This window comes from Pleurodeles waltl, chromosome 6, assembly GCF_031143425.1.
Source record: "Pleurodeles waltl isolate 20211129_DDA chromosome 6, aPleWal1.hap1.20221129, whole genome shotgun sequence".
NCBI classification, from domain to species: Eukaryota; Metazoa; Chordata; class Amphibia; order Caudata; family Salamandridae; genus Pleurodeles; species Pleurodeles waltl.
Window position 1 is genome coordinate 630,521,110 of NC_090445.1, and position 27,228 is coordinate 630,548,337.

At 41.8% G+C, this 27,228-nt stretch overlaps 1 protein-coding gene across 4 annotated transcripts in view; it reads right to left on the minus strand.

Annotated features, from left to right (window-relative positions):
* NGF (nerve growth factor) overlaps positions 1–27,228 on the minus strand; it is a 242,090-nt gene that overhangs the window by 126,918 nt on the left and 87,944 nt on the right. The window lies entirely within an intron of this gene.

Here is a 27,228-nt window from a genome sequence, read left to right on the forward strand (position 1 = left end):
TTTGTAGTAAAGGCATTAGTGAAAGAACGAGGTCGTTGTTCCGACCTCGTTGTTGAGCCATGGGTGCTTGAAGAAGTCATGGTTCCGACATATACCCACCGGCCATCTTAGGCTGGCCAGACATGCACACTTAAATTTCACCAACCCAGCTGTATTTGACAGCCCGGTTGGTGAAACAGCACAGATTCCTTGTGCCTGAGCGAACGGTAAACCAGCCCACACAGGCCAATCCTGTGCTGCTCTCATTCTTGGTAATAGTATGATAGCAGCATGGGGATTGCACAGGGAGTCTCTGAAGCTGTTGGGACTGCTGTAACCAGGGAGCGGCGAGTGAGACGACTAGCAGCACCAGGTAAGATTTTCTTTTTTAATTATTAAACTCCCCCCTCGTGTTCCCCCTGTGCCCCCCCCCCACCCGCCAAACTACTTTTAAATTGGATCAGTCACCACTGTGTGCTGATTAAGCATTTGGGGTCACATTTATCATTATTTCATACAACACAGCAAGACACCTTGCTGTTTTGAGCATATGAAAGGGAGAGAGCTGGAATGCACCATATCTACCAAGATATGGTGCATTCCTGTTCTCTGCCTGCGCTGGTGCACAAACTGCTGCCTAGCGCTAACGCAGGCAAAATTGTTTTTGTGCAGGAAGGCACACCTTCCTGCACAATAGAATCCTTTGAGCCTTTTTCCTCTTTCTGTGTGTGCTGTAGAACTCAACACAAGCACAAAGAAGAAAAAATAAGGAGGAATACAAATATTTCTCTCTTTGTTATGCCTCCCCTGGGAAGGCATAGGATTCTAACACATTCCCAGGTCTACCAGCATTTGTAAATCTGGGAATGCTTCAGAATTCATGAGTGGATGCTTGGTAACACCCATGCTCCATCCATGGAACGTCTCCCTGGAGCAGAGTAATGCAAAATAGTGATCTACACTGCCTTGGATTACTCCAGATTTACCAAGCCGCGCAGGACCACACAACATGGGCTTGGTTGGCTTTCTAATTCTCATCTTAGTTTTGTGTCATCCTTGTGTTACCTCATGTGGCACAAGGGTGATGCAAAACTTTGATAAATATGGCCCTTGGTGTCTAAAGCTCCTAATTGAAACTCAGAATTTCTCCGAGTTAATACATGAACTTCAGGAACCACAGCTCAGAAACCAAGAGAAAGGCAATCTGCTCACTGTTTCTGACCAGTACAACTGCTCATGATGATAGCCCCTGAGGTTTTCGATAATAATCACGCATCTTGTCTTTCTACGACAAGCAGTGACTTACCAATACAGTGTATAAGAGACAAGTTGTTACCGAGGGGTATGTAACGATGCTTGTAGTGTGCCAAGCAGGGGGAATTACCCCTTCACTCCCAGCAATGCAGCATGGGTTGCCATATTGGTCGCTGTGCCCCACAGGTTACATAGCAGGCACATTCTCTTTTAGTGGGTGTATGCACACTTTTGTGCCAAGTGCCCCCTCCTAGAGTGGAGGAGGTCTCATTTTCCAGAAATGAAAGACTTTTTAGTTAATGCGTGACACCTGTTTTAGACAGGTAATCGATGCACCCATTTCTCATACAAAGCAAAAACTCTAATATTTGAGGTTTAACTGAACCTGTAGCATTAAGTAGAGCAGGGAGTGCCCCATGGTTATGATGGGTTAGCGTAAACTGACTTGACAATGTATTGCCAAAATCCGAGTATTAACGAGATCAGAAAAGTAAATAATTCATAATATGATCAGAATTGAAAAACGGAAGTGAAAATGAATGCAAATAGACAGTAGTATACAATCTTCACACAGTGGCATTGAGTAGACTGAACAATAAGTATACAAGCTACACAGAATTAAAGATAGTAGACTGAACAATACGGTCGAGCTCCTATTTTTAGTAGGAAGATTAATCAAGTTCAATGACGTCACCATGCGGTGAACTAGCAGATTGCCAAACTAACTCCACAAAATCACTGGCTGTTCCTGTAAATTGATGAACATTTAGGGTTAATTTGACAACTCTTTGAACCTGAGCAATGGAAAATCTGAATGTTAATACCATTACATGCCTAATGGTTGCTGGATCTTTTTACTTTACACTGATTTTAGGATATTTCTAAACTTCATTTTTTATTCACAATGCTGGTTTTGTTTTATTTGGTTTTCAAACTATTTTTATTGTTGTAAAGATACTCTATTTTATTTTTATGTATTTGTGTTTGATTTTGGTTGTTGTTTAAAGTAAGTTTTGTAGAGCTTTCTTAACTATCATGTCAACTGGACATATTTATGTATGGCTAGGTTTATGTAACAAAAGATGTCACTTTTAATGTCAAGCAAGGTTTGTAGACGCTCTTGTTTTTTGTTATGATGGGATTGAAATTAAGATGTGTAGAAGCTTGACCTCATCATGCAATGCCAATGGAGATGGAAGAATGATTTTACCATAACACAGACTAACAATAAACAGCAATACTAACATTATCACCACTGATGATCCGAAAAATGATAACTGTGTAAGGAAAGACTATCTTGTTAAGAGCCTTTAAAATATGTGCATCCTAATTTTGGAATTTACTTGTGACAGAGGCGTGCATGCCCTGCTTGCTGCTCATGTGCATCTTTTAAAAATACTAAACCTTTCCACAAAGACACAGCACTCTGATAGAAGATGCGAGACATTCCCCAGATGATGTGTGCACGAGGGATATGTTTTAATACAATATTCCAATGCATAACATGCCTAGTAGAAACAGGCATATTGATTCTGTACAACAGAGAACTGCTTTTAAAAAGATGACAGAAGGGAAATTCCTTTTCACCCCAGTTGTAATCTGAAGTAACTAATTTACGACTGGCTTGATATGCAGAGCTCTTACAGGTACTGCTTAATTTGACCAGGTAGTTGCAGGTGCTGCACTCCTTTTTGAGGACTAGGATTTTATATGCAGCCTCAGTATATTATACCCGGCTGCGAGCTTCTGAGCACAATTTTGGGATTCGGCACTTACCCTTTTAGAAATTAGGCACTGCCTACAGATGAATGTATCTAAACTAATCCCTGTTAAATAATTCACTATACTTGTAATTTTCTTATGGTAGCAATTATCATTTAAATCATTACTTGAGATTTGCAATTTCCATTAGATTTAGAATTGCATATTACATTGGTGTTGTATTTCTAACTCTATTGGACTAACCTTGGATTCTGGAGCAGTGTGCTACCTGCTGGAAAGCAGTTCAACGCCTTGTCAGGGGTAGTACCAGCTATATACTGTACATGCAATTACAATATGCTGTATTTGTTAAGAGGTTTTAAATTGCTACTAAAAATCAGCTAATCGTCAGAAAACCAAACAAAATAGCTACAGCTGGCTGGTCCTGCCTAGGTGGTCCCTGAAAGGTACCTATAGATTATAGCATATGCAGGTCAGCTGTCCTGGAAAAGGCCAGAGTTCATCACACCTTGAGAAATTGCCCAGCAAGAGCTCTCCCCACGAATCATGTAGGCGAGGAACCATGTGAACTTACAAAAACGTGTTTTCCTTAATACCTACATTCCTCATTCGAGTCCCTTCCTTTACTTCGGCACACCGCAACGGATATTTTTGAAATGGTGATATATTCAACGAGGCAGCGGTATTGTTAGACAAATCTGTTTTCGCCTACATCTTAGAGTTTGTATCAGTGCTTTAAATGGAAAAATAGAAGTGCAGGTACTCTGTAATAGAGTACCTGCTTGTTTCTGAGAAGTGCCGGTACTCTCCAATTAAAAGTATTACGTTTTTCTTGAGATATGCCGGTACTCTACCTCTCAAAATAAAAAAGTGCCGGTACTCAGTACCGGAGAGTACCGGCCCATTTAAAGCACTGGTGTGAGGCTGCAGTTTCTAGATGGCAACTCACGCTAGATAAAGCAGGGTTCAATTTGCAGGAAAATGGGAGCAAACTTTGCTTACAGATCGTTTCTCACTGACTCTCTTAAGGCTTAGAGAGCACACAAAAGCAACTCAGTGCACACTTATCTAGGTCCTGTTAATGATTTAAGAGTAAACATTTCCAAGGGTATTAATGCTCATGCTTACCATATGCTCTGAGACGTGGTAAGTGTGATCGGGAGCTTCTGTCTAGAGAAGGGTACAGGGTGGGGTGTAGGAAGAATAGTGGAAGGGAAGGAAATACGTGTTCTGTCAAAGGGGAGAGCTGAAAAAATCAGGGCTACTGTGCTTTGATGCCTAATCGGACAAAGTATAATGCGATTTTTACTGATTGTAATGACTGATCTGTGAAATCAGGCCCTGTATTCCCGCACTCCTGAAAACTGGGGGGAAAGAAAAATAGGCAAGTTGTGATCAGGTACAATGGCAACCCACCCTGTGATACCACGTCATCCGATTTGTAATCAGACTCCTAGTGTTTTTCTGGGTCTGACTGAACCTTTTAGTGGTGTGGAACCTTAAGACAATTGCTGATTTGTGAGAGAAAATAAATCTGAATATACTGTATCACCACCCTGGTGGGTTTTAATCTCGTGTGTAGTAGCTTCTCTACTTGACAGACATCTGTGTGACTATTTCTGCCTATTTTGCAGTTATAAAACATTGCAGAGTCGTAAATGCAGATTCCTGAGTGGTATTTGATACCACCAAATGCTCACATCTTTTTGATGAATAAGTGCCCACTATGACTTGTTACAGCACCCTACTCCGGCTAGGATGACTTCATGCCTTGCAATCCTTCACCATAAAATTCTGTCTGTTGTATCAAAGGCAACCTTGATCATGCAGGCATCATATATGTGTGAGTAAGATAAGCTCATTAAAAGATGTAGGAAAAGAACTAAATGAGACTCAGTGCAACCCAAAGCATTGTAGGACCATCTATCAAGCATTGGCATCATGGTACACCTTCCACTTACTTTTGTGTTATCGGAGTTCTTTTTACTAAAACAATCCAAAATGGTTATCTGACCTTGTGGAGTCACTCTTGGAAGAATCGTTTGAATAAGTTCAACATTTAAAGAGTTCACTCAATGAAAGTAACTAAGGGCCAGATGTAGGAAAGGAATTGCAACTCGCAAACGGCAAAAACTGCCGTTTGCGAGTTGCAAATCACATTTTCCTATGCAGAAATGCATTCTGCGAGTCGGACCGACTCGCAAAATGCATTTCAGAATCGCAAATAGGAAGGGGTGTTCCCTTCCTATTTGCGATTCCTAGTGGTATGCAATACCATTTGCGACCGCATATGCGGTCGCAAATGGTGTTGCAGTTACCATCCACTTCAAGTGGATGGTAACCCACTCGCAAATTGGAAGGGGTCCCCATGGGACCCCTTCCAGTTTGTGACTGGACCCAAAAACATTTTTTCAGGGCAGGGAGTGGTCCAAGGGACCACTCCCTGCCCTGAAAAAATACCGAAACTAAAGGTTTCGGTTTTCTTTTTAAGTGCAGCTCGTTTTCCTTTAAGGAAAACGGGCTACACTTAAAAAAAAAAAAAACTGCTTTATTTAAAGCAGTCACGAACATGGAGGTCTGCTGACTACAGCAGGCCTCCATGTTTGCGAGTGCCCATAGTCGGTATGGGGCCGCAATTTGCGACCCACCTCATGAATATTCATGAGGTGGGTCATTGCGACCCCATACCGACTTGCAGACGGTGTCTGAGACACCGTTCTGCATAACATTTTGCGACTTGCAAACAGCGAGTCGCAATGACTCGCTATTTGCAAGTCGCAAAATGTTATTTTGCTACATCTGGCCCCAAGTGCCTGATTTTGAGTTTGGTGGAGAGGTTACTCTGTCACAACGGTGCCAGATACCATGTCCGCCGAAATCTAAATCCCATAGAATATCAGGATTTATATTTCGGCGGATGAGATATCTGTCATGGTTGTGTTTGGAGATAACTTTATTTTGCAAGTTCAAACTACCAGCTCATGCAATTGTAAGTTTGATAGGTTTTTAAAAAAGACATTCCTTAAATACCAAAATAGACACTTAAGGGGTCATTTCAAGTTTGGCAGAAGAGTATTGTCGATGTATATCTGCATTTCTCCTGTTCCTCCAAACCGTTTATTTACTGTGAAGAAAACCACCATGTCACTGATGATTCTTCAGCCAGATCTGATGACTGAAAGATAAGAACTGATTGTCTGCCGACTACTAAACAGCTAGGACACAGTGACAGGTGTCCCACTTTATTTAAAGTGATGAGACGATCACTGAAAGTCACTTCCCGAGACCACCATACAAGCCATGATGGACCAGGGAGAGAAAACAAACATTGGCCCCCAATGTGCAAAGAGAACATTCCATCCATGTTATGACGGTGTAATTTGTTGTTTGCCTTCTCAGTCTTCTTTACCTGCAGTGTGTCTACCGCACTGGAAGATGCACTGAAACCTTTGAGATCTATGATTTAAAGGCTGCTTGTTTGCCAGGGGATTGGAGACCACGACCTCAGCTAACCAGGCTAGTTGAGGGTGGCATGGGGGGGGGGAGCAGCTGACCTAATGATAAATGTGTCCCTTTGTCTGATTTTATCTTTTGCCCACAGACTTGGATTTGTTTACTTAGGAACACATGTTAATGGTTTTTCACATTAACATTAGATGGAATAGTTACACTCGTTTTTCTCCTGCATTATTTTTCCTCAATATTCTTTTGAGGATGTTACCTAATAAAAATAACTTTTGTTAGGTAGAGTTAGACCTTAAATGTTTTTTGCCTTAACTGCTCTTTGAATGACCTTACACTTAATGAGAATCAATCTTTAATCTCAGCCCACTCCACTTAAGTGGGAGACAAACATAATTTAAGGAAATCTGAAGCATACCTCTCGGTGGTCCCAATTGTCAATTTTTGTAATCATCTAGTTTTAGCCATAGACTTGCTTAACCATTTGCACCCCCACACCCTAGGCTGCCTAGTGCAGTATGGTACCAGAATATCATAGTTTACAAATGTAGCAGCATTTTGGGGGTCATTAATAGAACATCTACACTTATTGTTATATTTTTGTAACAAATACTTATGACACAATATTTATGTCAGGTGATGTTTTTGTATGCAATATTCTTGTCGCGTGGGCTCTCATTATTCTAAATGAGACTACTGGATTTCTAGGTAGCAGGATCGATAACGGTGTGGGGGACTGAGTCTGACCCACGTGTAAAGAACTCTGTCACCCTAAATCCGGTTTTTGCTCCGGCTAACTAGCAGTGCCTCATTTCTCCCCTGTGGAAGGAATGATTTGGCAGCCGAGCGCATGACATCTTCGGAACTTCTCAGGGAAGTCGTGGTTACTCAGATCCAAACCAACTCTCTTATTTCCAATATGATCTCATATACAAATGACAAAGACAGTATAAGTTTTATATAATGTTTTAATAAAACGATTGTATTTTAGATATTAAGGCGTGAGCCGCAATAACCAGAACGATACAACACAGTAGGATTGTGATAGTTACCAGGAGAGTAAAACATAAAAACAAAGCTATCATATTGTCAAACAGTTTCTACTCTCCCTCTGCTTGTTCTATCTAGAGCACAGCATGTTAAGCTTCTAGTTTGCCTATTAGAATCACTATGGGGATATCAGCCCTCATACCTGAGCAAAGACCTGTGATCTTGGTTCAGCATCTGCAACGAGGCAGTCAACGTCAAGTTGTGGTTCCCTGGTCGGAATCTCCCTCTTGCGTGTACTGGGACAAGGAAGTGATTTTATAACTAACATGTCAGCGTGATCACAAAATGTCCCTACGCAGGAATGCCGAGTCTAAACTCTTACCACGTCTATCGGCAATGTACCAGACTGTATCCTTGACTGAAGCACAGAGTAAATATGTTATGGAGAACTCCAGTGCTGAAGTAGGCAAAACAGTGTGATATGAATAAAAAACAACACCGTAGAACTGGCTATTTGAAAAATAACAGTACGAAGCCTAATAAAAAGCATGTAGAGCAAAGTGCACAGAGGCTCTAAGCTATTAGCAAATGAATAAAATATATTCAGGGCAAAATGCACAAAGGCCTAAAGCCTGAAGCTAAAGCACAATGAATACGTAAAACTAACCACACTACATGCATGCAAGTAAATGGGTGCATTTCTAATCAAAATATGAAATGTGTTGTAACTTGATATTTATATATTGTAGAAAACCTCAGCTATGGTATCTCTGTAATTATAGTTGTTACTGGGATACTCAATTTAGCATTCCTAGAAAAGACAACATTTGAGGGATTCACTCTCTTTTCAAACCTTTAATAAAATGTATTTCAGCTGGTGTATGAGCTGAGCTATTCTAAAGTTTGAATTCAACTTCCAAATTATTTCACAAACTTCTCTTTGTATGAATATCAAAACAACATCCAATCATTCACATTATGTAGAGTTAGCACGCAAAAGTCAATAATGTCCAAAATACGCAGGTTATCACCCTTATTGCTGGCATTAATAGGGGCATCATATTGCCAGCTTGGGGTCTGAATGTATGTTGCTAAAGACTTGTTATAATTGGGTGGATTTCATTGAAAATATCAAATATAACCTGTGGACTGCTTCACATACTGTGACATCCACTAGACTGACAACAAAATCATGGATTCAGGTCTACATGTGAATGACTGCTTTTAAACCTGCAGGCATACATGTCTAAATAACTTTTTTGACAGGAAAAAAATACTTTAAATATTACGTAAGTCATGTCCAACTTACATCCAACAATTAGGGTGCCTAGTATTGAAAAATTGAACATGTAAGAATTTGAAACTCGCATGTTCCTATAGCAACTACTCCCCAAAAAACCTTTCACTATATAGGTCATGTGAAGCTGTCCATGAGAAAGGCTTGACTACAATTAAAGCACTGTTTTTGTAACTTTGGTTTGGAAAATGCTACAGAGTTTTTTCAACCGCAGTTTTTAACAGTCATTTAAAATCCAAAACGATGGTAAGGTGGAATGAAAAATATACAGGAAAAATAACATTTTCAAATGTACAGCTTTTCTGCCTAAAACTCCAGGGTTAACTGCCCTTAACCTCGCCTGCAGCTGCCCTCCCTGCCAGATCTTCACACCCTATTGTGGTGTGAAACTGCACCCAGAGCAGAGACAATAGTGTGAGCCTCTTGGCAGGATGGGTGTGAGGTATGCTGTTCAGCTCATCTCATAATGGGTCATTTGGGAGGGTTCAGAAACTTCACTTACTTGAAAGGGACCAGGATGAGGCCTGCCATGTATAGGAAAGGAAAGTGAGACCTGGGAAGAGGAGCCTTTTGAGCCCAAGGTTCACTCTAGCGATCTTAGTTCCACACATAGAGGGAGAGAATTTGGTTCCAGTAATAGTTTGGTGAGGGAGGGGCACTGCTCATTAAGAGGCCTGGGAGTAATTGCAATTACCCCACAGAAATAAAAGCAGTTTTTCAGTAATTCTGGGTTTCTCTTTGACGATACATTGACAAATTACCAATAATAATGTGATTACGCCTGCTTGCATAATGAAGAGTAATTTGGGAGGAAAATCCGGCCAAAAGAGCACACTTAGCGAGAGTGACTGACTGCTCAAGCTGCTCTTCATTTACTGTTGCATTTAGCGCTAATTTCTTAGTATAAAATGCATCCTCACATTCATTTTGAATGTGAGGGTGCCTTTTGTACTATGAAATTAGCGCTAAATGCCAGGAGTAAGTTGGAGGAAAACCATACCACAAGTGCACATTTAGTGAGCACAGCCGGATGCTCGTCCTTGCTATAAACATTACATTTTCTGTAGCACTTAACACTATTTCTTTGCACAAAATGCATCTTTCAGATCCATTTTGGGCATGGGGGGTATTTTTGCGCTAAGAAAATAGTGCTAAATTAATAATTACTCTTTTCATGTAATTCTGCAAAATGATATTGAAATTTTAGGCAATTCCACATGATTATGCTAGATGGAATTATGCGAGTTACCCCACCCCTCCTCATTCATTACCTTAAATGCCCCCTGGGTGACCCACAGCTGCTGCTGGGGGAAAAAAGTTCTGTCATGTTGGCTTTCACTGGGAATGGTTCACTGTGGGATAGTTTGCAGTAAGGTAAACAGGAAGTGCTGAAAAAGAGGAAATTATGCCTTTTAAATATTTCACTCATTAGTCAGGGAGAGGCCAGGAGTCCTCCCCATCCACTGCCCAGTGTACTGTTCAATAGAAGCGACTCACTCTCATATCCTCAGAATGCATTTGGACCTGCAAAGACTAGACGAGAGAGAAAGAAGCCTCCTGGCTGCGTTGAGATCTGAAGAATGGACCTACTCCAGTTTGTCCCAGTTCTAAGAACTGGACTCAAAGCATCAATTGGCTGACCTTATGTGTGGCTACAGGAACAACCCTAGCTGAAAGAGATATTCTCCTGGAGTGACAAATTTAGAAGTGGCAAGTGGACCCTGACTGTACTGGGTGGGTTACTTATACTTACAACTAACTCCTTGTAAATCAGGCACATACTTTTCCTGAAGATTTATATAATTTGCCTCCATAAATCATCCTTGAGATAATCTGACTCTTACCACACCTAGGGCCTCATTATAACTTCGGTGGATGGAAAAACCCATCCACTGAAGTTCTGACAGTAGGTTACCGCCAGTGTGGCAACCTCCCCGCCGGGCCCATTAAGAGTTTCCCACTGTGTCAGCGGGCGGAACCTCAGTTTCCGCCTGCTGGCCCATCAGGAAAAGGCCTACTGCATTGTCTCCAGCTCATAATAGAGCCAGCGGCAATGCTGTAGTGTGCAGGGTTCACCAGCACCCGTCGCAATGTTCACTCTCTGCAAGGCAGACAGTGACCATTCCAATGGTGCTGTCGAGGGATGCCCCTGCACTGCCCATGCCAGGTGCATGGGCAGTGCAGGGGCCCCTCTGGGGCCCTCTGCACCCCGTCTCCACCAGCCTTTTCATAGTGGTGTTACCACCATGAAATCGCTGGCACAGAAAGGGGTTGTAATCCCCAGGGCAGCGCTGCCGTAGCGGATTAGGACCGCCACGACCACCAGACCGACAGGAAGACTAATCCTGGCGGTGCAGGTGGTCTGACTAAGGCACAACCACTGCGGTCATAATGTGGCACTCGGACCACCGTATTGGCAGCAGTCCGACTGCCACCGCGAGTCTGGCGGTCAGTTGACCAACGCCAGACTCCTAATGATACCCTTAGTCTGCACAGTAGTGGGGTGGTATGATTTTTTTTTTATTCCAGGCCTGAGTTTAGCTCCCAGACAACCCTTGAAAGAATGCATCAAAATGCAGTTAGACAGCTACATAAGAAAACAAAACCTTATCAAGAAAAAAATTAAATAGCAAGAGACTGGCAGTATCAAATTGGCAAAAGTTCATTAAACCATTGGGTAAAAAAAACCATGAACAATAATAAAAGGAAACTTTCCAGCCATCAGATTACCTCTAGGATTTTTTTTTAATTTCCATAATTTTAATATCAGGGTCAGGGATATGTCTGCTGCAGGACAAACAATTGAACATCCTCACATAAATATTTGACACACATCATAAACGCCCCGCGTAAGAACGTTTCGTGTTCTATATTTTTTAACACCATTGCAGGGCTGATCCAAATGCATCATTTCCATACGTCGCTGGTCTATGGAAAGTAATTAGAAATTTGCAACTATGGCCTTCGCCTGTATTCTTGTGCACAGCTTTAAATGTGCTGCTTAGGATGCAATAAAACAGATTTTGATTTGTTTGTATGTGTGCTCATACGCGAATGCATAGAACGTGTGCAGGACAGTGATACGTTGCCCACGTGGTGAGGCACACGTTGATTCAATTAGAGGAGGCCTTCTTCCGTTCCATTTAAATCCAATAAACATGAAAGGTCAGGTTTTTTTGTGAGGGGCTTCTTTAAACAAACCCGCGTTTCCAGGCATCAGCCTGAAAGAATACATTTCCTCCGACAAAGTTCATAAAAACAGTTTAATCAGAAAGGGGGAAAGTAAATTTTGGTTCACATTTTATTGAAAAATCTATCTAAAGTGCATTATGTTGAGATTTGCCAGGGTTCTGTGCGAGCAGCTTAATTCTTCCATGTTTAATTTTCCCATCCATCATAACATAATTGATCCTCAGTTTTCGGAGGGAGCGCTCGCATTGACTTTAGTTGTTACATATTAATGCCACGTGGTCCGTGTGCACTAGAAGCTATGCCCTCATTTTAGAAGGACACTTTCTAATTTATGCCAGACCCTGCCCTCTTTTGACCACTCCCGCATTTTATTTCCTCTGTTCCCCCCTGCCCTGCCAACATCCGGTAACATCTGGACAATGACCACTTATCCTTACCTTGTGGGTGTAATCTTTAATTTTCTCCACTTTTGGCACAACATTCTTTAAAAACTGCTTCTACTGAGAATACTCTCTGTTTTTCCTTAATTCACTTTACTCAAAGAAACATTTATGCGTCAACATTTTTCCTTCCTTTCAATAGGCTTTTCTTTTTTGTACTCCCCTTTATTTACAATTTTTTAATCCTCCAGTACTTTTTATTGTGTTTGTCAATATCATAATTTTTGTTTTCTTTCTCCATTCTAATTGGTATTAAGTTCACGTGCTGCAAAGCAACAAATATGTCTGGTGAGGTTTGGTAAATAACTCAATTAGTGTACTGTCCTGGATCTTTAGTACTGGGTACTTATCTGGTTTATTTCTTCTTTCTTGGGACTAAGTTTACATTCCAATCGAAAAATGTGTGCAGTTATCAATATGTTTAGCTATGTATTAACACCGGACTACATAGCGTGTTATTACTGTGAAATATTAAAGTACGCCACAGCATCACCCGCAGAATACTCCCTGGTGGCAAGCAAAGGGCAAGACCATCAAAAGGAAGTGTCGATCTTTATAAAAAATCAATGAAAGTAGTTGCAAAGACTTACATTTGTATGTATTGAGCAAGAAAACGAAGATGGAATATCAAAGATATCTGCATACATCAAAGTGTACAAGGTGGAAGCCAAAAGAAGGACTTGATTATCTACACTAACAGAGAGAAAACATGGACTGTCATTGGCCGAATTTGAGAAGACATGAGAACATTCATTGTTTACAATCAAAGACAGAGGTTAAGTCTAAGTAGCATCAATTATAGAGCAGCAAAATGGAAATGGGTAGATCAGACAGATCTAAACACCCTTTTTAACGGTCACTATATGTTGCCTGCATGGATGCACCTCTATCTACTTGTGTAGTGATGGAAACACTAAGGGCCATATGTACTAAAGCATTTTCCCATAGACACAGAATGGGTAAAATCCTTTGGTACATCTGGCCCTAAGTCCCGAATTTAAGAAAAGTGGTCCTGCATCCAATGCAGCACCACTTTTCTTGTGACCCCTAACGCCCCCCTACCACCACATGTGTGCGCCATATTTAATAAAGGGCACACCATGGCGCAGGGTAGGGGCAATAGCGTCAACATTTTTTATGCTATTGATGTACTGTGCAGGATTAGTGCCAAAGTGTTGGCGCTAATCCTGCAGAGTACATAGGGGCCCATTGAAACAATGCTCTGTGCAGGCGTTAAAAATAGTCACTAACAATGGTGCAGTGGAACCTTTTAGATTCCACTACATTTTTGCGGACCCCCAACGGGGGACCTCTCCGCTTGCATACATTATGCCTGTGGTACAAGGGGTCACAAAGTGGTGCAATGCATGCATTCCGCCACTTTGTAATTATGACGCGGTGAATTTGGTCTTGTTGTGCCACATTAGTGTCATAAAAATTTGCGCTAAAGCGGAGCAAGGAGACGCTAGGGCCTCTTAAACCTGTGCCTATGTATTTTCTTAATGCTGATAGGAGAGCATTAGTCTTAGAAAAACGAGTTTAAATTATAAGCATTTTAGTATAATTCATAACAAAAAACGTATATATAATCCACACAAGGTGTAATGTTAACCCTTTCTATTGAGGCGGAACATAACTGGGTGTGGATCAATTATTTTTCTAATTGTTTATTCAAAAGGTTTAATATAGCTATTAATTACTTTTCATGAGATCATAGGGATTTCCATCAAATTCTCGGTTAAACTCAATAAATGTATGAACTCGTGATTCATTATGCACGAAGTGATATGGATAGACCGAGAGGAATTTGGTAACTGTCATTTGCAAAATTCTATTGATTACAGAACAGACTTGGGGCTAAGATTTACAAAGTCAGTGTAAGCATCGCAAAGCAGTGCAATGACAGTGTCACTCAACTATCCAGTGCAAAGTATATTTTGTGCTGCAAGGGTGACACAAGTGCACAGCAAAATGGGTTTGCATCTTGTATTGTTAAACCTTTCATAATGAGTTCAAGAAAACCATATTTGGGCAGAAACCAGGCAAGCATCCATAGGATTTTACACACAGCCAAATCTACTACAGTTGTGCAACCTGGACTTACATGAAATCCTGGCATCAAATGAAACTAGGCTTAGACAATGTGCAAGCCGGCAATATATGATATGCCCTGTTGTAAAGTATAATTTCTGAGAAATTACAGATTTTATGTAGCTAGACCTTGGATGCTCTCAGTGCACATAAATTTGTACTAGAGGGTTAATAGAAATTCATATGTCATGTACAACCCCGCATGCTCATTTTTACGCAGTGGCGCCATACTTAGCTTCATGCTACAACAGGATTTCTTGCACTAGTGCAGTAGGTGACCTCATTGGCATACAGCTGTCTACAAACATGGAACTAGCATTATTTCACATATTTCAGGCAATGCAGTCCGTGGTAAATCTGAGCCAAGAAGTTGTTTTTTATTTCTTCCTTATACCTGCATGTTTGCCTGTACTTTTGCTGATTAGCCTGGAAGATGGTTTCAGTTCATAGTGTGATTGTGTTAGGCTAACCCTAGTGATCCAGTTACTTCAGGCAGAGGGACGTGAGTAGTTGAGTACTAACCTCCCGCTGGTGCATGAATGTACTCTACCATCTACTGGATCTTGCAGCCCAGCTTCTAAAAGATGCTTCCTGCTTGACCCTGGGACACCACACATTCTTTCTGGAACTTTACACCCAGCTCAGCAATGGGCTCTGTCTTCAAATCTGTATTTAAAGCTGGTTAGAACATGGGTCCAATAATGTACTTTACGTTTCACTCTGCACTAGAAAAACAGACGAAGAATCCATACCTTTTGGTCGACCTACAGGAGTGAGGCCTTTACCCTGAGGAAGTTAGGACTTACCTATTTCGAGGATTGGCTCTGATCGGTAGTGCAGAGGATGTTATTTTGATTTGAGACCTCACTAGTTTAAATAAATGATTTAGAAAGAAAAAGATCATGTCTCATTTCTCACATCAGTCCGATCTACAAAGAGTCAAAAGGTAGAAGAGGATGAACGTTTCAACCACACTATTTACAATGTATTATAAAGCAGTTTACTTTCACAATCATAACATCGTCCTTCAGGTTTACATTTAACAGTAATGTAATGTTAAGGGGTCATCGGTCATTTACTTTCCATCCAAAGATTTTGTTCCAAGTGGTTTAGGATTGTGTTAAACTTGAAAAAAGAAGGAAATATGTTTGCACTCCCCGGCTACTGTTTCAAATCCTGGCTCGTTGTGTGACCGACATCTCAGGCCCGACCATGCTAAACATATTTGTCCACAGCACCAGTGAACTCTGTATTTGTGCAATCAAATATACTGATTTCTTCGAGCACACAACAAAACCAGGCCTTACAATGATTTGAATTCCATGAATGAAACAAGAATAAAAGATGAAAATTGTATCCCACTTCATAAAGCATCCTTCTGTTTTTTTAAACTTAAGTAAACAGATAGGGAACAGACATAGCAATTCAAAGACCTAAGGCCAAGATTTACTAATATGTTGCACAGGACTTCACATGGTACAACACAAAGAATAAGGCACGAATGGCTGAATCGGTCCACTATCACATGAAAGAGCTGTGTTGAAATAGAAGGAAGAGCGGGAGAAAACATTGTGCGCGATTTTCTTATGGTATAAAAGAGACCAAAAACCAACCGACATGCCCCTGGAAATTCACATAGGAGATTGCCATGTGCAGAAAGAGAACGAGTACTATAACTGGACAGGAATGGTCATAGGAGAGAGGTGCTCTGGGAACAAGACCTTCAAAGCAATGAGGATTCTGTTCGGGAATCATGAGGAAGAAGTACAACAAAAGTGTTGCCTAACTAGTGATATTATATTAGGGCTCCTTTACAACACTACACCATCCCTTAAGCCTCCGACCTTTAGGTGGTATACAATTACAGCTCACATTAAATTACCTGCTACACTGCAGCTTTATGCATTTATCTTTCAGAGCTTGTGTCCCAAACTGACGGGGGTGTCACAAAGCCCACTATCTGCATTCCTTCTATCTGTGCTGGAGGCAATAGTAGCCATCACACCCCAGTACCTCTGGTCCCTAAACCAGTCCCCAATCAGCAAGAGGTCAAACCAGATTTCCATGCATTTGCCGACCTTCTACAAGTCCTGGGTGCCTGTGAATGAATGTATATCATGTTGGTTCCATATATGCTGACATGCTATACAGATAAAGAAACCACAAAACCACTAAGAATCCACAGACAGACACCCTTGGTAAATATAAAGGCAATATTTGACATCAAATACTGCTTCAACAAGGATTAATCATAGTACCCCGGGACTACACATGATTAATGCATATTCAAGAGATATATCATCAGTGAAAGTCTAAAGAGATGTGTACACTGACAAGGACTGTTAGTAGGTATGTATGACATATGTGGTCATGTAAGCACGAGTGGATGACATATCAAAGACAACATGTTTGGTCTGTATTTAGTCTCCTGCCATAAACGAGCAGAGTTACGCTTTGAGGCAATGAATGAAGACATTCTTTGCAGATCCAAGGACCCCAGCATGTGAAATCTACCACAGTACACAGGAGAATATGTGTCATCACTAGATGTTTTTTTTGACGTATTCAAATACGGGTTTATGTCTACATCTACTTGGGAATTAGATGTCTTTACTGCCCCAAGATTGTCAGTGTCATGATTGTCCTGTGTTGCACATTATACAACTTTGCTCTACGAAGCAAAATGCATCTTAAAGAATATCTTAATATGATGTGCATTCTTACAAACACACCATAAGTACAATTCCCAACCCTGACCCAGACTCAAAGAATTGACGGATGAAGAGACAGGAAATATGCACATCTCCTTTACTAAAGAGAACTACATGAGTGTGACACATTATAGTAATGAATTGCACTTGTAATATATATAATCTGCTTTTTATCCCCGTTTTGATATTCATGTCTACTAAATAAAAAGGCAAACAATGTAATTTTATATTGCATGTGACACGATCTCTCACAGTCGATGATGATCCTGAAGATCGGCATAGTTGACCCAAGAGGGGAGATGGGTGGCGTCACCTTCAGCACATCAGCTATCGTGCTGCTAAGCCATCCTTCAGTATCTTAACTGTATTTGTCTAGCACTCTATGACCCTCTGGTGCAATTTTAGGATTGTATCTTTCTCTTCTGGAAGCGACCATAGTAGCTTGTATCTCAAGTTTATACATTTGGAAGTCACAGATATGGCAACAGCTTTGAGAATAAATTCATCACCCATGATGCTTGCTATATCCTCTAGTAACATCATTACTTTTTACTGGTACTGGCACTTCTAAATAAAACAGTAATGCAATAGAACATTTTTAAAATACATATGTCATAAAATAGATAAAATAAATATCTACCAGAAGCCCCTAACAATGTTTCCATAAATACAGACAATTACTTATTCATTACATCAAGCTAACAATTTATTGGTAGAAGTTGAATTGTGTATAAAAAACGAGCCACAATAAACACAACTGAACATCTCGAATCAGGTTTCAATATCCGTAGACTCTTTCTACTGAACATAGCAGGTGGCATGTCGGTATCATCCACTTTTTCTGCTGAACCGGATAAACTATGCAAACAAAAAATTAATGAGCCTCCATTTCATTCTGTGCTGAGTAGGCTGAGCAACAATCTAAAATCGGACAAGAACTGAAAGTAGTTCAGTTGCTCGTAACACCTCTTAATGGTAAAATTACATTTTATGTATACATTTTTGGTCTATTACGGAATAATGTCATCTAAAAATGCTCAAAATGTTAAATATTTTTTCTTATTCGAAAAATTATCAATTATGCCTCTACTTTCACAGAACGATACCAAGACTCTATGTCATGGGGGGGTGGCTTGGATCCAGGCAAAATCTAACCCTCGACATTTGTCCATAAATCCGCACACATCTGTCATGAAAGTGCATACCTCAAAACGCCCTGGTGTCTGACGAGCCCAGGGGTGTATTCTGAGCCTACACCTGCCCTGGGACACAGAGTTCGGGAGATCAAGAGGCGAGGCGCCTGTGCTGCGACATAAGCTACACACTCTGGACCTGGCCTGTAGATGAGAGAGAGCTGAGGATCCTACAGTGGGATGGCGGTGAATGAGGATAGGCTCAGAGCCCCAGCAGACCTAAGGACTCCAGTGCTGATTGCCTGCATCGCCACCTCCACCTCAACAGTTCGGTGGGGAGAGAGCCTGCAGCCCAAAATCAGATCCTGAGCTGGCCCGCCGTACCGGCACTGGACCGCAACCTTCCAGGGCTCACTGTGTCCAGCTGCATTGCTTCAGAGGTGAGGAGGAGGGAGCTGCGCCTGGGAGCTGTGGGGCTCTGGTGGAGAGGGGCTGCTTCACTGCTACCAGGACGGGCTCTTCGACAAAGAAGATGCACCAGGAGGTCAGGCACTAACGCTCCGCACTCAGAGACATGTGCAGAGGGGACAAGGCGCATATTGGGTGAGCAGGGCCCACTTAGCAGAGAACTTACTCTACGAGTCTGGAGGCTGGTGGAGACCTGAGTGAAGCATTGCTATCGACTAGGGGCATTAACACTAGACTTGAGGGCCTGGTTCTAGGCTGTGGCTTATTGCTCTTGATGCAGGCTGTATTATCTGGCCCTGGAGTATTGGGCACTTGATTGCATGGACCCGGCTTGGGAGACACAAGAGACTGGATGCTTGCCATACTCGGCAAACATGATGATTCCCATCCCACATGGTTATGGGAAGTAGGCCCACTAGCTTAGTGTTGAAACTTGTGGGCCCTTATTCAGCCTGCACACACATCGCTAGGCCAGGACCAGATAATTCTGTGTGAGCCCTTTGGTCATCACATGGCTGTGGTAGTGCCCTATGGAAAAGTATGGGGGGTGAGCGAGATCTGCATGGTACGGCGTATGGGTCCCTGCCACAGCCTGTCCATATACAGAGACCTGGTGGTTTAATAACTGGTTCTCCATTGCCCTGCTGTGCACTGCTGGACACTTGCAGTACGACATAGGAAGTTAAACCCCCCCTCATCTACTTTGCTGTCTTTCCTCAGTGACAATGGTCAAACCTAAGGGACAAACACAAACACAGTCCAATAAGATGGATAAGTCAGCTGTGATCAAACAATCTCTGGAGTCTGATGAGCCTGGAACCAAAGCATCAGGGGCAGCAGAGCCCTCCCTTGGTGCCATTATGGTAGTATTCCACGATCTTAAGAGTACTCTTGAACCTAAATTAGACACTGTAACTGTGGACGTAACTCTTTTGAGGGCTGATTTTTAAAAAATGTTGGAGAAAGACACGGCTGCTGAATTGCACAACCAGTCATTATAGCCCACATCCAAAAAGCTGGAGGAACAAGTCCAATACCTCACGAAACAACACATGATTATGGCGGCTAAACTCAGACCAAGATGGTGGCAGCTTACAGTGCCTACCGACCTATATCTCTCCCGAACATAGAGGTGACGCTCTTAGCAAAGACCTCTGCTAATAGATTTAAAATAGTGATACCCACAGTGGTCCACCACGAGCAGTACAGGTTTATGCCTCATAGGGGTACTAGATTGATATTGAGGTGCCTCTAAGGGTTTGCACATGACTGGGGCTCCCTACAAGGAAGATGCTGTTCTCATCTCCTTAAGACGTGAGGATGGCATTTCATAGCACCGAATGGCCATACCTGTTTGCTGCCATGCTAGGATTTGGCCCCCAATTCTGTAACTGGATTAAACTTCTGTATCAGGACCCTATGGCAAGGGTGAGAATAAATGGTGCTCTATCCCATTTTTTCACCCCTCATAAGGACACAAGGCAAGAGTGCCCTTTATCCCCAATGATTTTTGCTTTGGCATTAGAGCCATTGGCTGCCTGGATTCCTCAGGACCCTCTCATATGGGGAATCGAAAGAAGCGGGAACTGCAAGGAATGGATCTCCCTCTGTGCTGATGATATCCTATTATACACTACGCAGCCTCGCATCACAGTGGACAGGATACTTCATATTTCTCAGCACTTTGGAGGTTATTCTGGATACCAAATTAACTGGGACAAGTACCTTATCCTCTCTATTACCGGGGATCAACTATGGTCTAGGTGCATGGCCCCAGTCATGAAGAACGATGTCCAGTATCTGGGCATTCATGTAATGCAAAATCGTGAGGCGTTCCTGGGGAGGAATCTGCTTCTTCAGCTGGAGTGCCTCTGCAATGATGTTGAACACTGGGGGCAAATGTGGTAATCCTGATGGGGCAGGCTGTACTCTTCAAGATAATGGCCCACCCACGCCTCCTGTACGTCCTTCAAATTATGCTCCCATAAGGTACCACTAAATTATTTTGCAAAGTCAGCATTGAGCTGTGCACACTCCTGTGGGATGTGATAGCTTCCGTATTTCTCTCTTTATGCTGCAATGAGGGGTGTTGGAAGGTGGACTGATGGTTCCTGACATGCGCACCTACTACTGGGTGGTAAAATTGATTATAATTAATGACTGGGTGTTCGCGGATATAGAGGACCTGGCTTAATGGGTCAACAGGGAAGATATAGGAAGCCGCAGATACCCATCAATCATATATATCAGGAAACAGGAGGGTCTGCTACTGAGACACACTCAGTCAATAGTAAGGGTGTGGAGAGAGGTCACTAGATTTCTGGGATGGGAGGACAAGCTTACAAATAAGGCCCCCACTCTGGGATAGCGACCAGCTAAGGGAAGTAGGGAACCTGAAAGGTTTTCCTAAATAGAAGCTGATAGGTATCGAGGACCTTGGGGACATTTGGAGAGTAACAACACTGCTGATATTTGAGGACCTGAAGAGGGACTACGAGATAGGGGAATCAGAAATGTTTGAACATTGCAGTTAGGACATGCGATGGACGGAGATCAATTGCCAGAGTCGACTCTGTTGGAGGACCAGCTACTTTTAAACCCAATGCTGGACAAAGTCATCTTCCTGACCTATAGAACATTAATGAATAATTTCCTTCACCCTTTTTGGTTGCTGCAAGAGACCTGGGAGGGAGACATAGGATTTAAGGAAGATGACCACTGGGTGGAGCCACTCGTGAGTCCTAGAGAGGTATCAATAAGGGACCACTTCCATTTGATACAGCTCAGAGTATTACATAGACCACTTCTGCATTGTTTGGGGTGATGTGACTCTGATTTGTGTGCTAGAGGCTGTGATATCGTGGGGTCCCTTTTCAATATATTCTGGGAATGTCCCATAATCCAGCATTACTCGAAAGGGATGATGCAAATTATGGGCCAAGTTACGGGTCTATCCATACCACTTGAGGCTAGATTCATATACATATAAAGGGAGAAGTGTGGACCAAATATCTAAGGATCTGGTTGATGCTGGCAGCTTGGGTGGATAAGAGGAACATTGCATAGGCATGGGGAGCAAACAGAACCTTGAGTGTCCAAGATTGGGAGAATGATTTAGATTGGTGCCAGAGAATGAAGCAGGTGATCTATCAAAGTTGGGGCTGTCTGAATAAATATGAGAGAGTTTGGAATCAATGGAGCACTTACAGGAAAGCATGATTGATCACTGTTTGGAGGTTAGGGGGCATTCATGGACTAAGGGTGCATCTAATGTAGACTATATCTGTTCTAGATCAGAAATGCAAGCATACCACGCATACTGTTGTTTGACACTAGCTGTGATTGTAACAATATTGTGCCTTTTCTTTGTGATGTTTCCATTTATTCATCCAAAACAGTACACATTTTTGTACACTGAGCAAATGTTGAATAAAAAGACTTAACCCTCCCTCCCCCACTACATTGCATAAGTCCAAAAACATGCCTTAAGTAGATTACCTAAATACCTAATGATGGACCACATCTTGTGGAGACCTATTGTTTGTCGAGCATTTCATATATTTAAATCACGATGTGGCACACTCACAATCCATGACTAAAAGTTCCTGTGAACATGATCTGTTAGGAGACAATTCCTTGGTATACCTACATTCTGCACCAGTATTGCAGTAGTCTAAGTATAATTACACCTGCTAAGCCTTCCTTGCCCCTGTTTAGATGCCATGGTAATGTATGGGAACTCTGTGGCAAATTAAGCAATGCTTTTTAAAATGTATCCTCAATTCAAGAAAGTCCTAGGATGTTGCTACAACTCCATAAATCAGGATTATCAACCAGCACCATAAATTGCTGCTCCCTGGCCTTTGCTCTATAAGCTTCCAGATCTGATAAGAATACCTGTTGATATAAAAAAAAAAATGAATACAGATGGTGCAGAGTGTTGAAGAGGTAACTGACTCTTGGAAATTTGCAAAGACCAAGATATAGAACTTAAAAGTTTGACCCCAGATCATCAAAACTGGGGACCCTTTTTATCACTAACTTACCCACAGCCAAGGAACAGTGCTGCAGTTTATGTGAGTATAGCTGATTTATTTAGTTTTCTGTGGATTTAACTCTTGCCCACAGTCATTGGAAAGCACCACAAATTGATCCAGGATGGATTGAATGCCCATTGGGGTTCTCAATATGAGCAAAGTGTTATCAGCAAATAACAGAGCAGGGATTACACAACCAGCCATTTTAGCAGCATTATTGCTTGTGCAACCACGCATGTTAAAATATACATTGGAACAACACATACTGGAAACATGCATGCCTGAACAACGCGGTTGGAACAACGACTGCTTTGTTACCACTAATGCCTTTACAACTAATACCTTAACAACGATTTTTCATTGTAAAGGCATTCCTGGTAAAGGCATGCGTGGAATGGCATGCATGGTTCCAGCATGCGACCCCTTTGACCCCCCATCCCCACCCCAAAAACGACCGCGACCCCCCACACACGCCCCTAAAACCTAAAACTACCCTAACTCCTACCCCTAAAATTACTCGACCCCGAACCCTTCCTCTAAACCCTGAAACTACCCTGACCCCCCAACCCCGCCCCTAAAACCTAAAACTACCCGACCCCCCACCCACCCCTAAAAACTAAAATTACCCCGACCTCAACCTCACCCCTAAAACTACCACAACCCCCACCCTGCCGCTAAAAACTAAAATTATCCCACCCCTAAAACTACTGCGACCCCCACCACCGCCTCTAAAACCTAAACTACCCCAACCCCACACCCTGCCCCGAAAACTACCCCAACCCTCCACCCCACCCATACAACCTAAAACTACCCCACCCCCCCACCCCTAATAACTAAAATTACTCCGACCCCCCACCCCGCCCCTAAAACTACAGCGACCCCACTCATGAAAAACCTAAAACTACCCGCCCCCCACCATGCCCCTAAAACATAAACTAACCCAAACCCCCCACCCTCGCTGCTAAAACTACCGCGACCCCCCCACTCCCACCATTAAAACCTAAAAGTACCCTGACCCCCCCACCCGCCACTAAAACCTAAAACTACTGCAACCCCAACCCCTGCCCCTAAAACTATCTCAGCCCCACACCCCACCCTTAAAACCTAAAACTATCCCGACCCCCACCTCTAAAAACTAAAATTAGCCCAACCCCAAACCCCTGCCATTAAAACCTAAAATTACCCTGACCCCTGACTGCCGCCCTTAAAAACTAACCCCACTCTGCCCCTGAAACTACCCCCAACCCTACCCCAGCCCCACCTACCTGACCACATCCTCTCCAACTCCTGAGTCTGTTTTCCTCTGCCTTAACCACGCATGTTTGTTGTTCAGACATGCATAGTTAAGGCTGAGGAAACCAGGGTCGTTGTTCATGAAAGCGTTGTTCTGCTTTCGTGGACAACGCCTGTCATTGTTCATCCATCGAAGTTTGGGCTGCTTCCCCGCATGTTATCTTTCAGTAACCACTTTCTTGTAGGTGTAATATTTTGAATGGCATCTATGAAACAAACATGGTCACAGTTTAAATGGTCAGTGGCCATGACACATTAAACAGAGTTAGCTACCAATGCAGGGGTAACACTATTTAAATATGCACTGCCTGTAGATGCGACATGACACCTGCATTGCCTAGGTCACTTGTGTTATTGTGCTCTTTGTGTCGCATGTTGATTTATGTGAGTGATCCTCATGACTAAACACATTCTACAACTGTGTCAAAATGCACAGTAATCTTGATCTTGTAACGTGTTGTGGTGTACTCCTCATGCTGTAAGTGGAGAGGGAACAATGTAGACGTTCCCCTGATGACAGGAAAAGCCTGAAAAGCTTTGGGAATTAATGATGCAATGCATCATGGGACGTAACAATGACGTGTGTGGTAATAACGCATCATATTGAGTGAGGAAACAAAGATATAGTTTTAAGATAACTGAAATATTTTTGATAATAAAAAGTGAAAAGAAATGAACAACAATATTTCTTCCAAGTGTCCTGATTCTCGATGATAGGCATTACTGTGGTTAAATAAAGTTACAGTTCGAACCTCAATGCGATTCAGAAGCTTTACTGGACACCAACAAGCCATAGATATAATCTAATACCTATCAATAGTGGGCAATTAAAAATATATTGTGAATATTGATAGCATTTATTTCAGTAACAGAAAGTGATAGATTGTTTATATACATTTGTTTTAGAACATCGCTTAAATTCGGAAAAAAATATCTAAAGACAAAAGAAAAAAACAATGGAAGGAATACAATTCAGTAACTGATATGATCTGAGTCGAAAATATAAATTGATCAGTGAAGTTAACACTCATGTCCTCATAAATATTTGTTTGTCGACAGGTGTTTTTGAAGGAACATGGGTAGAGGTTGCATGCTGCATTATTTATGCTTTTCTCATCTGACACTTCCTCTAGGTCTGCAGTGTCCTGGGGTCTTCAAGCCCACACACCAACTCAGGGGTGGTTACAGCAGCCTCCTGCTGCTCTGTGGCAGTGAGCAGTTCCCGTCTCTATGGTTCTCCACCAGGTCCGTTCTTTTGTGCGCCACATCATTTCACACCAGCAATTTTTAGTTCTTTCAGAGTGCATCGAGTAGATGACACAGCATTTACAATCCTCAGAATATTATTCTACAGAGTAGCTTTCTGGGAAGGAAGCTCACAGGGCGCAAAAAGTTGCCACTGGAGTTTTGTCACCTCACTAATGAGGATCTCTAACACCTTCGCACTTAATTTCCATAATTTCTTCTCCTTAGAGGATTCTGGATTTTTTGATCACGTCTGGAAGGGACAACGCACAATGTGCAGCAACACTGTAAAAGGTGAAAAATGTGGAGCGGAGATATGTAGGGGGTTGTCTTGCTTTCACTGTGCCAAATGTATAAGTGCACCCATCACACATAATTGGATGGTGTCTCACAATTGTATTGCAGTAAGACTCTCCTTCAACCATTTCATTTCTAGCACTGTAGAAGATTGCACAATAACCTATTGTCCAAATCTGAAGAATTACCACGGGAAATCGTTGCACACCTATTAAGGCCTTGTACTTAGACATGTGGCACATACAGCATTTCCCTTACCAGCTTAGTGAACTATTTATTGATCAAAGGGCAATATATATCAAAATATATATTGATATGGTCAAAGGCAGTCTTTAAGTTCGCTAAAAAATATGCTGTCCATCTATTTGTTTTTCAACCAGTTGGGAGTATTAAATAGATAAATATCTGGCTCTATGGGGCACGCCTGTGATAGCAGTATTTGCATATAGTTTACAGAATTGCATAGTACATCTATTTACCTTTTCCCATGATTTTCTTTTGCACGGTTTCTATTATTTGTTTGATCTACATGTTCACCAAGCAAATCAAAATATTAATATATTGAACAAATTACTTTTAGCAGGAAGTTAATATTAAAATAGTGGTTATGCATCAATACACAGTGATTTCTCTTTGGTAGAAATATTTTCCTTTCAATAATATATTTTGGTACATATGTATACACATATGAGAACATCACTGAGTTTGCTGAATGCATTATATTGCAATAGCCCTCACATAAGTGCACGATTGTAAAGACATTAATCTGAAAACTACAGTAAGCAATGCATTGCACTTGCAGTAGTGCACCTGTACACATGTATACACACATAACACTAGAAATTGTTGAACACATGAAACACGAAAATATTGAACACATGCTGTATTATTTGTTTAACATAATGTGGAGCTAATATAATCAAATATTACAATTATCATTCATAACCTGTCTGATGCACACCTAAATGTTTTATCCAGTGGATAATTAGTTCTCAAAATGTTTTGCTGTAGATTTCACCATTAGAACTGAGCTCTTCACATGATATTTGAGTCCAGTTCTGAAAAACATCTGCTGTATCTCTCATACAGCAGACATTTAACGCCAAAGGATGACTTCATCCTCGATCCATCAGTAGAGTTGGATTATCTCCGAAAGAGCCACGTCGGTACCGAATATCCTAGAACCTTTCTGCCAAGTTTGGAATGTATTTTCATTTAAACTGCATTTCTTACTTTTATGGAATCTAACCCAACTGATCACCATCACATTATATTTTTATTAAATGTTAGAATTTGCTCGCTCCATTCTTTACCAGATTTGTACTTATTTGCATTAAAAAAAGAGCACAACTGTTCAGCCAAATTATTGTCTGTAAAGGTGAACAAGGCACTCATCCTGACTCTGCAGTGTTTGATAGAATTTAACTTTTTAGGTCTCACTTAAGAAAGCCCATGTGTGTGTGTTTTTTTCTTGATGAAACATAGGTGCTCATTACGACTTCGGCGGTCTTTTCGAAGACCGCCATATCATAACATTGTGTCAATTTCCTCCCAAATTCGGGAAGAAACCCAACACCGTGGGCCTGGCTGATGTCGTAATAGAGGCTGTTTCCACTG